General features: G+C 37.8%; 1 pseudogene; it reads left to right on the top strand.

Moving 5' to 3' along the window:
• Window positions 1-1,500: 1,500 nt before the first annotated feature.
• On the top strand, window positions 1,501-1,879 carry LOC108518497 (60S ribosomal protein L31 pseudogene; annotated as a pseudogene).
• The last annotated feature ends 12,125 nt before the right edge of the window (window positions 1,880-14,004 follow it).

Below are 14,004 nucleotides of genomic sequence, written 5' to 3'. Positions count from 1 at the left end.
CCAATAAGAACAACAACAACAATAATAATAATAATACCTCAGTGGATTGGTTAGCAACATGTTAAACACATTTGACAGAGAATTAAAGAATCAAAAGAGAGAGCTGAAAAAACTAGCAGATTCCAAGACAATGAGAAAAGAGTAAGGAAAATATAAAAGAAAATTTAAGAGATAAGAAAGTTCAAACATGGTGGTCTAAATGGAGTCTAAGAAAAAGACAACAGAGAATATGGAGAAAAGGTCATGACTCACCAAGAGGTAATGACTCACATTTTTTTCAGAACTGATAAAGGATATCAAGCATCATATTTTAAAAACCCAATAAAACCAAAGCCAATTACACAGAAATTCATACCTAAAATGTTATGATGAAATTGGGAACAAGATGATTGAACTATACTTTTTTTCTTTAAGTTTTTTTTTTTTTTTTTTTTTTTTAGAGACAAGTTCTCACACTGCCAACCAGGCTGAAGTGTAATGGTGGTATCATACCTCAACCGATTCTTCAACCTCAGCCTCCAGAGTAGCTGGGATTACAAGCACAGGCCACCATGCCTGGCCTGAACATTTTCAACCGAAAACTGTGTAATTGTCAAACAGATAGGGAGGAAGAAAAGATGAGTAAACGAACAGTAAAAATGGATGCTGGAGAACAACAGAATAATATATCCAGAGTTTATTGAGGAAAAAATAAATCACAACCTGGATTTGTAGAGACCTCAGAAGTTTCTCAAAAAAATGCCTGCCCCTGGACTCATCTTTGTGGGAAGATAAAGAAAAACTGAATACATAGTGATAGATCTGCACTAGAGAAACTCCTAAAGATGTAATTCAGGAGGAAGGAAAAGAAGCTCAGAAAAGAAGACTTGAATGCAAGAAGGAAAGAAAATCGAAATATATATATATATAATTGTAGATAAATCTAAGGAAATATTGATTAGAATTAAGAAGTGATTAGAATTAAGATCCTGGTTTCAAATGGGGATTGGGAATTAATTAATTTTGGACTTTGTTAAAATACACTATAAAATTTTAAAGATATTAACGAATAAAATAGAAATAGGATGTATAACTTCCAAACTAGTAGAGAAAAAATATGTGATAAAAAAAAAAAGCAAAATAAGCCAAAGGAAAAGAAAAAAAGAAAAATAAATGAGACAAATATAAAGCAAAAAGTTATGTGGTAGAAACAAGTAAAAGATTTCAGTAGTATACAGACAAAAAATATCAGCAAAGATAACCTGGATAGCTGTTTTAATAATCAGGCAACCTGGATAATTGCTTTAACATCAGCTGTTTTAATTTAAGACGAAAGAAAAGCTTTATTTGTGATTTATTTTTAAAAAAATCACTATATGAAGATGAGAAGTTCAATTAATCAAGGTCGTTTAAACATTTAACTTTGTATACATGTAGTTCAAATAGCTTCAAAATACTCAAGGAAAAGGTAATTAAAACTATAATAAGAAGTGGACGGCTTTCCAACTTTGATCCGGGAGAATGGCTCCTGCAAAGAAGGGTGGCGAGAAGAAAAAGGGCCATTCTGCCATCAACGAGGTGGTGACGCGAGAATACACCATCGATATTCACAAGTGCATCCATGGAGTGGGCTTCAAGAAGCGTTTCCCTCGGGAACTCAAAGAGATTTGGCAATCTGCCATGAAGGAGGTGGGAACTGCAGATGTGCGCATTGATACCAGGCGCAACAAAACGGTCTGGGCCAAAGGAATAAAAAATGACCCATACCGTATCCGTGTGCGGTTGTCCAGAAACCGTAATGAGGATGAAGATTCACCAAATAAGCTCTATACCTTGGTTACCTATGTAACCTGTTACCACTTCCAAAAATCTACAGACAGTCAATGTGAATGAGAACTAATCGCTGATCATCAAATACATCAAATAAAGTTATAAAATTGCAAAAATAAATAAATAAATAAAACAGAGAGAGGAAATGGACAATCATCATTAAAGGGAGAGATGTCAACATAGCTCTCTCTATTATTGAGAGGCCAATGGATAGGAAAGATTTGAACAATGAAATAGGCTAGACATGTACAGAACCCTCCACCTAAAATACAGGGAATACAAAGTCTTCTCTACCACATAAGAAACAAGTTTTAAAAAATGGTCACAAGCAAGTTTTTTGACTTTTAAGTCAAAAAAATTTAAAAATTGCTATCAGACTATATTTTCTTATGACAATGCAATTGTTATAAATTAATAACAAAAAAGTTACATCTGACAAAAGTCTGATATCCAGAATCTATAAAAAGCTTAAAAACTTGAAAAAGAAGAATCAACCACATTGCAAAATGGGCCAACGACACGAAGACACATCTCAAAAGAAGACATACAAGAGGCTAACAAACATGTAAAATATTTTCCACATCGCCAATCATCAGAGAAATACAAAGCAAAACCACAATGAGATACCACCTCACACCAGTCAGGATGGATATTATTAAAAAGGTCAAAAAACAGCACATGTTGATGAGACTGTAGAGATAAGGGACTGCTTACACACTGTTGATGGGAGTGGAAAGTAGTTCAGTCAGTGTGGAAAACAGTTTGAAGATTTCTCAAAGAACTTAAAACAGAACCACCATTTAACTCAGAAATCCCATTACTGGGTATATATCCAAAAGAAAATAAATCATTCTACCAAAAGACACAGGCACTCACACCTTCATTGCAACACTATTCACAATATCAAAGACATGGAATCAACCTAGGCGCCCACCAACAGTGGATGAGATAAAGAACATGTGGTGCATATACAACAATAAATACGAAGGAGTCATAGAAAGAATGAAATCATGCCCTTTGCAGCAACATGGATGCAGCTGCAAGCCTGATATGGTTAGGCTTTCGGTCCCCACCCAAATCTCATCTTGAATTGTAATCCCCATAATCCAAGGGAGAGACCAAGTGGAGGTAATTGAATCATGGGGCGGTTTCCCCCAGGCTGTTCTTATTATAGTGAGTGAGTTCTCACAAGATCTGATGGTTTTATAAGGGGCTCTTCCCTCTTTGCTCAGCATTTCTCTTTACTACCACCTTGTAAAGAAGGTGCCTTGCTTCGTCTTCACCTTCCACCATGATTGTAAGTTTCCTGAGGCCTCCCCAGCCATGCAGAACTGTGAGTCAATTACACCTCTTTCCTTTATAAATTACCCAGTGTCAGGCAGTTCTTTAGAGCAATGTGAAACGAACTAATACAAGCGAATTCAAAAAGGAACAGAAAACCCACCAAATACTGTACGTTCTCACTTATAAGTAGGAGCTAAACATTGGGTACTTATGGACATAAAAATGGCAACAATAGAAACTTGGGACTACTAGATGGGGGGAGGGAGGAAGGGAGGTAAGGCTTGAAAAACTAAATGTTGAGTATTATGATCAGTACCTGGGTGACAGGATAATTTGCATACCAAATCCCAGCATCATGTAATATACCCATGTACATATTACTACTGAATCTAAAATAAAAGCTGAACCAGACACCTTGACTCATACCTGTAATCCCAGCACTTTGGGAGGGCGAGGCAGGAAGATTGCTTGAACCCAGGAATTGAAGACCAGCCTGGGCAACATGGTGAAACCCTGTCTCTATTAAATATATACATACATACATAAAAACATAAATAAATAAAATAAAATAAAAACTAGAAAAGAAACTTTTAAAAGTTGAAAAGATTATAAAAGTAAATAAAATCTCAAATCATTTAAACCACAATTCTAAATGACTTGTGAAAGTTGAATACTTTGTTCACTGAATCTACTCATATACATAACTAAACTGAAATTCTATCATTTCAGCATACATATTTTGATAAATCAAGATTTAACTATATATAGGAAACTACAAAAATATATTGAAAATAAGAATGTAAGTAATTTATTTATGTATTTATGTATGTATTTATTTATTTTTTTGAGACGGAGAATCGCTCTGTCGCCCAGGCTGGAGTGCAGTGGCGTGATCTCGGCTCACTGCAAGCTCCGCCTCCAGGGTTCACGCCATTCTCCTGCCTTAGCCTCCCGAGTAGCTGGGACTGCAGGCACCTGCCACCACGCCCAGCTAATTTTTTGTATTTTTAGTGGAGACGGGGTTTCACAGTATAAGTAACATTTTTAAGGTATAATGTGGGTATCCAAACTTTTGGCTTCCCTGGACCACATTGGAAGAAGAAGAATTGTCTCGGGCCACACATAAAATACACTAACACTAATGACAGCTGATGAGCGAAAAAACAAATTGCAAATGAAATAAAATAAAAATCTCATAATATTTTAAGAAAGTTTACGAATTTGTGTTGGGCTGCATGCAAAGTCATCCTGGACCACGTGTGACCTGTGGACTGCGGGTTGGTCAAGCTGGCATTGGATAAGAAAAGAGCTAAGAGAAAGTATAAATTGCTCATTTTCTTATGTATTTCTGCAAGGAATAGAACCATTTAAAGTTACTAAATTTAAAAATAGAAGAATAACTAACATTATATAAAATGTTAATATAAAGTTAAGTAGAAGTTTTAAAATAGACCAAAATTGTTGAACTTATGAAAAGAAAAATTGCACACATCAAAAAAAAAAAAAAAAAAAAAAAAAAAACCAAGGCTGAGTGCAGTGTCTCATGCCTGTAATCCCACCACTTTGGGATGCTGAAGCAGGAGGATCACTTGAGCCCAGGAGTTCAAGACCAACTTGGGCAATATAATGAGACCTTGTTTCTACAAAAATAATAATAATAATAATTAAATTGCTGAGCATGGTGACATACACCTGTAGTCTCAGCTACTTGGGAGGCTGAAGTAGGAGGATCACTTGAGCCTGGAAGTTCAAGGCTGCAGTGAGCTATGATCACACCACTGCACTCCAGCCTGGGTGACAGAGCAACACCCTGTAACCAAGAAATAAAGCCTAATGCATTTATTGTATCAACAAATATAAATGGCATATATTCTTCTACTGAAAGGAAAACTATCATATTGGGTAAAATTTTTAAATTATATATTGCATATATGAGACATCTGAAACAATGTGATTCTTAAAAGATTAAAAATAAGAATGTATAAATACAGTCACACAAAGCTAACTGAAAGAAGAGTTAAAATATAATATTTTTAATATATAAATATTAATTGGAGATCACATTTGCTGAGTGCTGTGTGCCAGGAGTGTGCTTTATGTGAATGATACATTCAATCCTAAAAACAACCCTCTGAAGCGTATTAGCCACATTTTACAGATGAAGGAACTGAAGCACAGAGAGATTTAAAACGTATTCAAAGTTGTATAACTGGTCATCAGAGGAGACAGAATTCCAACCCAATTTTCTAGCTCTAGATCCTGTCTAGCAGCAATATTCTGTCTTTACAGTTTAAAAAATGAAAGAACTATTTAAAGTAAATAATTTTAGTTGCACAGAACCTTTTTTTAGAAAGGATATGCTAGAAATTATCAAAATAGTGGTTACCTTTACAGAGAATGACTAGGAATAAAAAGAGGATTTTACTTTTATTTCTCTTTTTTTGTTATTTATTTATTTAGTAGTGGCAGGGAGTTGCTTTTATGTATTATTGGATGCATACAAAGGACTATAGGTACATTTTGAAGCATATCAATAAAATCAATCTCTGAGAATTACTCAGCTTGAAAACAAACATTGCTAATACTATTACATCTATGTTAATACTCTATTATAAACTTCAAAACATGTGAATGTTATACTTATTTTTTAATTAAAAATTTCAATGGCTGATACAGCTATACCATTATTATATTTTCTAAATATTTTAAAGGAACCAAAAAATAAGGTAAAGTGGGGAGGTGGATCAGAATGTGACTTTCCCAAAAATATAATGGCTATGAGTCCCAGTCCCACACAGGGGTGTGACAACACATTATATACCACAGTGCCCTTGATGAAACTCATGTTTGTCTCACTTAAGGCAATGTAAGACACTATTGAAATATCCACTGTACATTTATATAACAGGTTATTGTACAACCTCTCAAAGGGTAAGTGAGTTCCAAGAGGAAAAAAGCAACTTTATGCAAGTACTTCACTTAAAAATAATGTGTATGAAAAAATTTTACCCATGGATAGAGACTCTTATCACTATTAACGATAGCATCAGAACTTATCTCAGCAGGTACCATCAGCTTTTGTCACTCTACTCTTTGTCTTTGCCAACATCACTTTTGGCTTAAAAAAAGAAAAGGGGGGAAAAGCACCTGAAAGCCTTGAAACCCAACCGTCTTTCCTACATAATTCTGTGATGAACAAACAAGTATTGTTCAACTGTTCCACAATAAGGTTAAGGACCTTTAATAATAATTTCAGCACATTGACAATATTATCAAAAGCTTTATTCTAATTCTGAACACACAGGCAGAATATGCTGTGTCTCGTGGTGCTTTTAGGTGTTCTTTTAGAAATCCGTTTTTAATGTTCTGGTACTATATAAAATATTTAGCACTTAATGGAAAAGTTTCCATTCTTGAAACAGCTACTTACATGGTATAATGTTTCTTACTAGCAGATTGAGTGCTAACAGAATTTTTAATAAATCCACATTTCTTAGAAATACATTTTGTATAATACATTATTTTCAAGTGATAGTTTACTTCTTTCACTGCAAACTGTTGAAGTAAAATTCAGGACATTTGATGTGAAGATGCTATTTGAAACACTCGAAAAAAAAAAAAAAAACTCCACAAAACTTCAATCCTTTAGCAAAATCCTGGCACTGCTAGCATCAATATGACTGCAGCAAAAGGCTCTTAAAAGTATTAACTAGCTAGAACATCTTATTGTCTCTGGAATAATCTACACATTGTTACATTCATACTTTAGAATACATATTAAATATACACAGAAGCCACTAAACATTCTACTTCCAGATAAAGTATTATTATTGTTATAGAAATACAATTTATTGAGGATATCATGAGCCAAGATTCTTCTAGGTGTCTTATGTACACTTTATTTAGTCTGCACAATAGTATTACAATTCTTTGATGAGAAAATGAAAGGTGAGACAAATTAAGTAACCTGGTGAAATTTCCACTGCTGGAAAATGACAGCGCTGCTTTCTGAACCTGAGTCTGACCACCTCAAAAGTCTCTTTTATTGTCCCATACATCTTCCGCCATTTTGGTGTATAAATCTTAGGTTTTCATCTGGGTTGAAAATCAGCCTAAAATGTAATTTGTGTAATAATTTAGAGAGAAAATTCTGCTTTATTTCACCAGTGGCATTTTAAAAGTGATCCAGGTGATCAGTTTTAACAAACTGGTATTTTATTCCTTCCTGCCATGCTCTCCACCAATCCACCTTTTCTCTCTGACATGGTTTGGTTCTGTGAACCCACCCGAATCTCATCTCAAACTGTAATCCCTATATGTCAAGGGAGAGACCTGGTAGGTAATTGGCTATGGGGTGGTTTCCCCCATGCCCTCATGACAGTGAGTGAGTTCTCATGAGGGAATCTGATGGTTTAAAAGTGTGAGGCGGTGCCCCTCTCTCTCCTGCCACCTTGTGAAGAAGGTACTTGCTTCTCCTTCACCTCCCACCATGATTGCAAGTTTCCTGAGGCCTTCCCAGCTGTGCAGAACTGTGAGTCAAATAATCCTCTTTTGTTTATAAGTTACCCAGTCTTGGGCATGTTTTTATAGTAGTGTGAAAATGGACTAATACAGAAAGTTGGTACACTTTATAGCAGTGGCTATAAAGACACCTGAAAATGTGGAAGAAACTTTGGAAATGGGTAATGGGCAGGGGTTGGAACAGTTGAGAGGGCTCAGAAGAAGACAGGAAGATGTGGGAAAGTTTGGAACTTCCTAGAAACTTGTTGAATGGTTTTGACCAAAATGCTGATAGTGATATAGACAAGGCTGAGGTGGTCTCAGACAGAGATGAGGAATTTCTTGGTAACTGGAGGAAAGGTCACTCTTGCTATGCTTTAGCAGAGACCGGCAGCATTTTGCACCTGCTTTAGAGATCTGTGGAACTTTGTAGTTGATAGAGATGATTTAGGGTATCTGGAAGAAGACATTTCTAAGCAGCAAAGCATTCAAGAGATGACCTGGCTCTTTCTGAATGCATACAGCCATATATGTTCACAAAGAGATGATCTGAAATTGGAACTTATGTTTAAAAGGGAAGCAAAGTATAAAAGTTTGGAAAATTTGCAGCCTGACCATGTGGTAGGAAAGAAAAACTCATTTTCTGGGGAGAAATTCGAACTGGCTGCCAAACTTTGCATAAGTAACTTGACAATGGAGAAAATGTCTCAAGGACATTTTGGAGATCTTCACAGCAGCCTTTCCCATTAAAAGCCCAGAGGCTTAGGAAGGAAATATGGTTTTGTGGGCTAGGCCTAGTGCTCCACTGCTCTACGCAGCACCTTGGGACATGGTGTCCTGCACCCCAACCACTCCAGCTCCAGCCATGGCTAAAAGGGACCAAGGTACAGTTTGGGCCATTGCTTCAGAGGGTGCAAGCTCCAAGCCTTGACAGCTTTCACATGGTGTTGGGCTTGTGCACAGAAGACAAGAGTTGATGTTTGGGAGCTTCCACCTAGATTTTGGAGGATGTATGGAAATGCCTCTGTGTCCAGGTGGAAGTCTGATGCTGGAGTGGAGCTCTCGTGGAGGACCTCTACTAGGGCAACGCAGAGGGGGAAATGTGGAGTTGGAGCCCCACACATTGACCCTACTGGGGCACTGCCTAGTGGAGCTGTGAGAAGAGGGCCATCGTCCTCCAGACCCCAGAGTGGTAGATCCACCAACAGCTTGCAAGGTGAGCCTAGAAAAATCACAGACACTCAACACCAGCATGTAAAAGCAGCTATGGGGTGGAGCTGCCCAAGGTTGTGGGAACCCACCTCTTGCATCAGTGTGGCCTGGATGTGAGGCATAGAGTCAAAGGAGATTATTGTGGAGCTTTAAGATTTAATGACTGTCCAGCTGGTTTTCAGACTTGCAATTCTCACTCACTATCTGATTATTTAAAAGTGTGAGGGAGTTCCCCCACCCCTGCCTCCTTGTGAAAAAGGTACTAGCTTCTCCTTCTCCTTCTGCCATGATTATAAGTTTCCTGAGGCCACCCCAGTCATGTAGAACTGTGATTACATTAAATTTCTTTTACTTATAGATTACCCGGTCTCAGGTATGTCTTTATAGCAGTGTGAAAATGGACTCGTACACTCTCCTTATACAGTATTTTCCATCAACTATCCACACATTTTATGATAAAAACTAATGCTATGAAGTACTTTAGAAAGCAGGATAAGATACTAATATAGTCAGCAATTTGCAGTGGAAAATATGCAGTAAAGTAATAAAAAACATTATCTGTGGCCCAGACTAGCTTTATAGCTATGCTCAGATAATGACTCATAAGCAAGATTTTTTGAAATTTTAGGAGTTTCTGACAAATGCTACATTGTGTTACAAACTGGAAGCTGACTCAGGTTGTGATTAGCTGCACGAGGTTTTTCAGGGAATGCTCTTGCGATCAACACCAGTGGAAGGGAGGGGAAGAAAGTAAGATTAGGCAAAGAGATAAGTTGGGGGTTCTGATGCAGTCCCAATGAAGGCCTCATTTGAATCTACAGGGAGCTCTGGAGCTGGGATGACCCTTCTGTGTCATCTCAAGTTGTGACAAAGGGGCTGAGAAATTATACCTCCTGGTTGATTAGTCACTGGAGACAGGCTGCTCTGGAAGGGGCCCAGATCCTGGGCAAGGAAATTTTCTTTGGTTGAGGTAATCCCAAAGAGGTCTGATAGCTACAGACCCTTTCCCAGCACTATTTCCAGCAGGTAACAGGAGTCGGGGCAGCACATCACATGTTCACCACATGTTATGGGATGAGTTGTATTCGCCTAAAGATTCACCCCCAGTACCTCAGAATGTGACCTTATTTGGAAATAGGATCATTGCAGATATAATTAATTAACATGAAGGCATATTCGAGTAAGGTGGGCCCTTTATTCAACATGACTGATATCCTTTCGAAAAGATGGAATTTGGAAACAGATGCACACAGAGAGAACACCATGTAAAGATGAAGGCAGAGATCTGGGTGATGCTTCTGTATTCCAGGAGCACAAAAAAGGGCCAGAAAATTACCAGAAGCTAGGAAAAGGCAAGGAACAAATTCTTCTTCACAGATTTTTGAAGGAACCAACCCTGCCAGCACCTTCATCTCAACATCTAGTCTCCAGAACAGTGAGACAATAAATTTCTGTTGTTTAAGCCACTCCATGTATGGTATTTTATTACAGCAACCCTAGCAAACATATTTATTGGTATGAAATTATTAGCTGTAAAGAGCAATGAAAGACTCCTTTTTCACATATGGAAAAAGGTGACATGGCATTGTGATGGAAATTAAAAAGATGATTACCTGAAAACTCTGAGCCTAAAGATGGAATTCCGGGGTATATCAAATGAATTTGGATAAACAACAAGAAGAAAAAGTAGATCACTTTGGGAGAAGTCTCTAGGATTCCTCATTAATCAGTTGGAAGCTGGATAAATAGGGCATAGATAAAAACTGAGTTAAACCACAGTACAGAGTTACTCCATCCAATATGGTAGCTCCTAGCCACTTGTAACTACTAAGCACTTGAAATATGGCTGATCTAAATTAAAATACATTGTAAGTGTAAAATATACACTGAATTTTGAAAATAAAAAGAAAAAAATCAGGCAAAGTATTTCAATAACTTTTATACTGATTATATGAAATGACAACATTTGGGGTATTTGAGATAAATAAAATGTTAAAATTAATGTCACTTTTCTACCTTTTCTTTTAAAATGTGTCTATAAGAAAAACTAAAATTATCAACTTTACAAAATTACATTTGCGGCTCACAGTATATTTCTACTGGACAGTGGCCATCTAGAGGTTCTCTCTAGAATCTGGGAAGATGACTCCTCTATACATGTCTCAGAATGCTTGGTGTTCTGAAAAGAGGTCTGTATACATCTTTTGATTGATTTGCTTGGAATGAAAGATTCCTGTGGGGAATCATACAACATCTGACAAGAGTGATATATTTCAAGACAGTTTAGTGGAAACCAGGTTGCATTAATGGATATGGAAAACAGAGAGGAAAAAAAAGTCTTTACAGGAAGTACAAATGCCAAAAGGACATCTGGACGGGACAGTGTGGGGTTGTGCTTGGAATCACAAAAGCCCAACAAAGTTCCCTCTTCCCCTTTCCCCTCGGCATGCTGCCAGCTGGTTGGGAAAAAAAAAAAAAGCTGGGTGGCAAAGCATGAAGTATTTTGTCACTCTTGCTAAGAGACCCTCTTCTAATGGACGCTGCAGGAGGAATGTGAGAAAGCCCTAGACAAAGTTTGGAGGGAAATTTCTGGCTATTGCCTTCAAGAGTGTCAATACCCAAGGGCATCTGAGGCTGAAAATGATTTTAAGGTAATTGAGTATTCTCAGGGGGCACTAAAGTGCTGGGGGCCCAGAAACAGCAAAGGGGAGAGTATACATTAAAGAGATTTTCCTTTGGGACTGCCCTCCAACCCTCTTTGGAGAACGCACAAATTGGCAAGAAAAAGCTAAGGCCCACAGTCCCATCAATTTAGCAGTTGTGATTATTCATCCAGATGTCCAAAGGGACACACCACCGAAGGGACCTCACCCAGGATCCACAAACCCACATACAACTAGGTGATTCATCCCACAGTCAGATTCATCCACGGGCACAGAGATAAGATGGAGAAACCATAGGAGTTAGACACCTGCAAGGACTCTTTTTAGCTAAAATTCAAGAAAAAGCTAAAATTTAAGAAAAAACTGTTTATCCTGGCTGATAGAGAGTTTTATCTTTCCGAAGACAGAGGAAAGCAACTTCTGATGAAAGTTTCCTGGAATCATATGACAAGGTTCCGACCTCCCTCTTTACCATGTGTTTTAATAATTCAGATGAGAATATTGATGTCAGATTGACCAGACTTTGAATAAAACAAAATGTGGAGAAATGGTTAATTGGTGTGTGACAGAATCAATATCCAAACCACACTAAACAATGGGCTAAAACCTGACTGATGAAATATATCACACAAAAAGGTAATGTCATGTCTTTAGTTTAAAATAAGTTTAAGTGTAGGATGAGAAATGCATGAATAAACATGACTTGTGAGTTTTCATTGACCGCATGCTCACTAGAAGTCCACTGTGTAAAGAGATGTCCGGAAGTTAATGAGACCTCAGCCTTCATTAATGAAGTCCAAATGGAAAGAGGTGATTGTCTCACTCTAATACATGCTGGTCAAACCACACTTAATGTATTAAGTTCAATTCAGGTACTACATTCCCAAGGACTCCTGCCAAACTAGAGACTATTCCAAAGAAAACTACCAGAATGATAAAAGACCTTACATCATTTCACATGGGGAAGAAAACCCAAGAAACTGGGAAGGATTTACCAGAAGAAACAGAACTGAAAGGTTGAAAGGCCATGGTACAGAAAATTAATTAGACTTGTTTTGATGATCCTGAGAAGTAGAGCCAAAACCAGCAGCTAGAGGTTTCATAGAGACCAATCACTGTTAAAATCAAAGAGGCAGTTGGTGACCACTGGAGCTGTGCAAAATACCTGGAAAAGAAAACATGGAGCTCTCTCTGGAGGTGGCATTTTCAGCAGGGTCTTTTCAGCCTGGGGTGGTTGAGAAAAGATTCATGCATAGCGAATAAGACTTCTGTGAATATAAAATCTGCGAGTCACTCATTCCTGACCATAATCTCTGCCTGACACCTCCAATACATACTTCCTACCCACTTCACCAGTCCCTGTTCACTTTAGATTGCATTATTTTGTCTTCCCAGTCCATTATAGGGTTCAAGGACCTTGGGGTCAGGAGAGACCTGGGGGGCCCTCAGATGCAATTTTTTGCCTTGGCAAGGATCCTGTACATGAGAACCCTAAGAGATGGATATATATTGCACCCTTGCTGGGTTCCTCTCTGACCCATCTTCCATTGTCTTCCTCCTAGGATAGATCCACTGTCTTAGCCTTTCACCCACATCCTTACCTTGCTGCTTCATAGCAGTGTAGTGTGATGGCTAAGACTTTAGACTATGGCACCAGATTTCCTGGCTTCTAATCTTGACTCTACCATTTACAAGCTGTGCGATTATGGGCAAGTTTGTTATCCTCTCTGTGCCTTCTCTGGCATATGGAAAATGGAGATTATGCATATACTGCATACTGTGTCTATGCTGTATTGCTGTTAGAAAGATGAAATGGGTTAATATGCATAAAACACTTAGAATGGTGCTTAGCAAGCATTAGCAATTATTAACTTACGCTCATACATTCTTTCCTCCCTCTCCCAAGTCACTAACTTTTCCCATAAGCCCTGCCTGATTTTGACTCCCCTCACCTTCCCCCTAATGATATGCCCACTCACAATCTTAACCAAAGTGTTGCTGTGACTTGGTGAGTATGGAGGAGAGACTCGCAGTATGGTTAAGACTGTTCTATTATTCTTTCATCTAGGCAATTTCCCCCATTGCATGTTGTAAATAATAGAAGTTCAAAGTTTCCAAAGGCCCATTTCTTGAAGTAAACCATGGCATGATGCTGGTAAAATAGCATTCTGGGAGAGAATTAGTGATGAAATACATATGCGATTCTGTCTCTGCCTCTGTCAACTTTTCACTCGTGATGCTGGTGATGATACTTCTTCATCGGCTTAGTGGACTAGTACTCTCCTATAACAACCACATAAGTGTGTTCTACAAGTCTTCAAATTAATTAGCGGTGTGGAATAATTACTTAGCTATAATGTTTAACTTTACTAACTCTTTCCTGTCTCCACCTTCACCCTGCCAACTCAGAAAGACTTAAAATACGGGATAGGAAGTGCCTACCCAATCTTCCTGCTATCATTATTATTCCAAGTCTTTTAGGGAGAAAAAGAAAGTTTCTTTAAGAGAAAATACAAATTACATGAACTAAACTATT

Source organism: Rhinopithecus bieti, unplaced genomic scaffold (assembly GCF_001698545.2).
Source record: "Rhinopithecus bieti isolate Rb0 unplaced genomic scaffold, ASM169854v2 scaffold_42380, whole genome shotgun sequence".
NCBI classification, from domain to species: Eukaryota; Metazoa; Chordata; class Mammalia; order Primates; family Cercopithecidae; genus Rhinopithecus; species Rhinopithecus bieti.
Note: the sequence above shows the minus strand (reverse complement) of the source record. Positions and strands in the feature narration are given on the sequence as shown.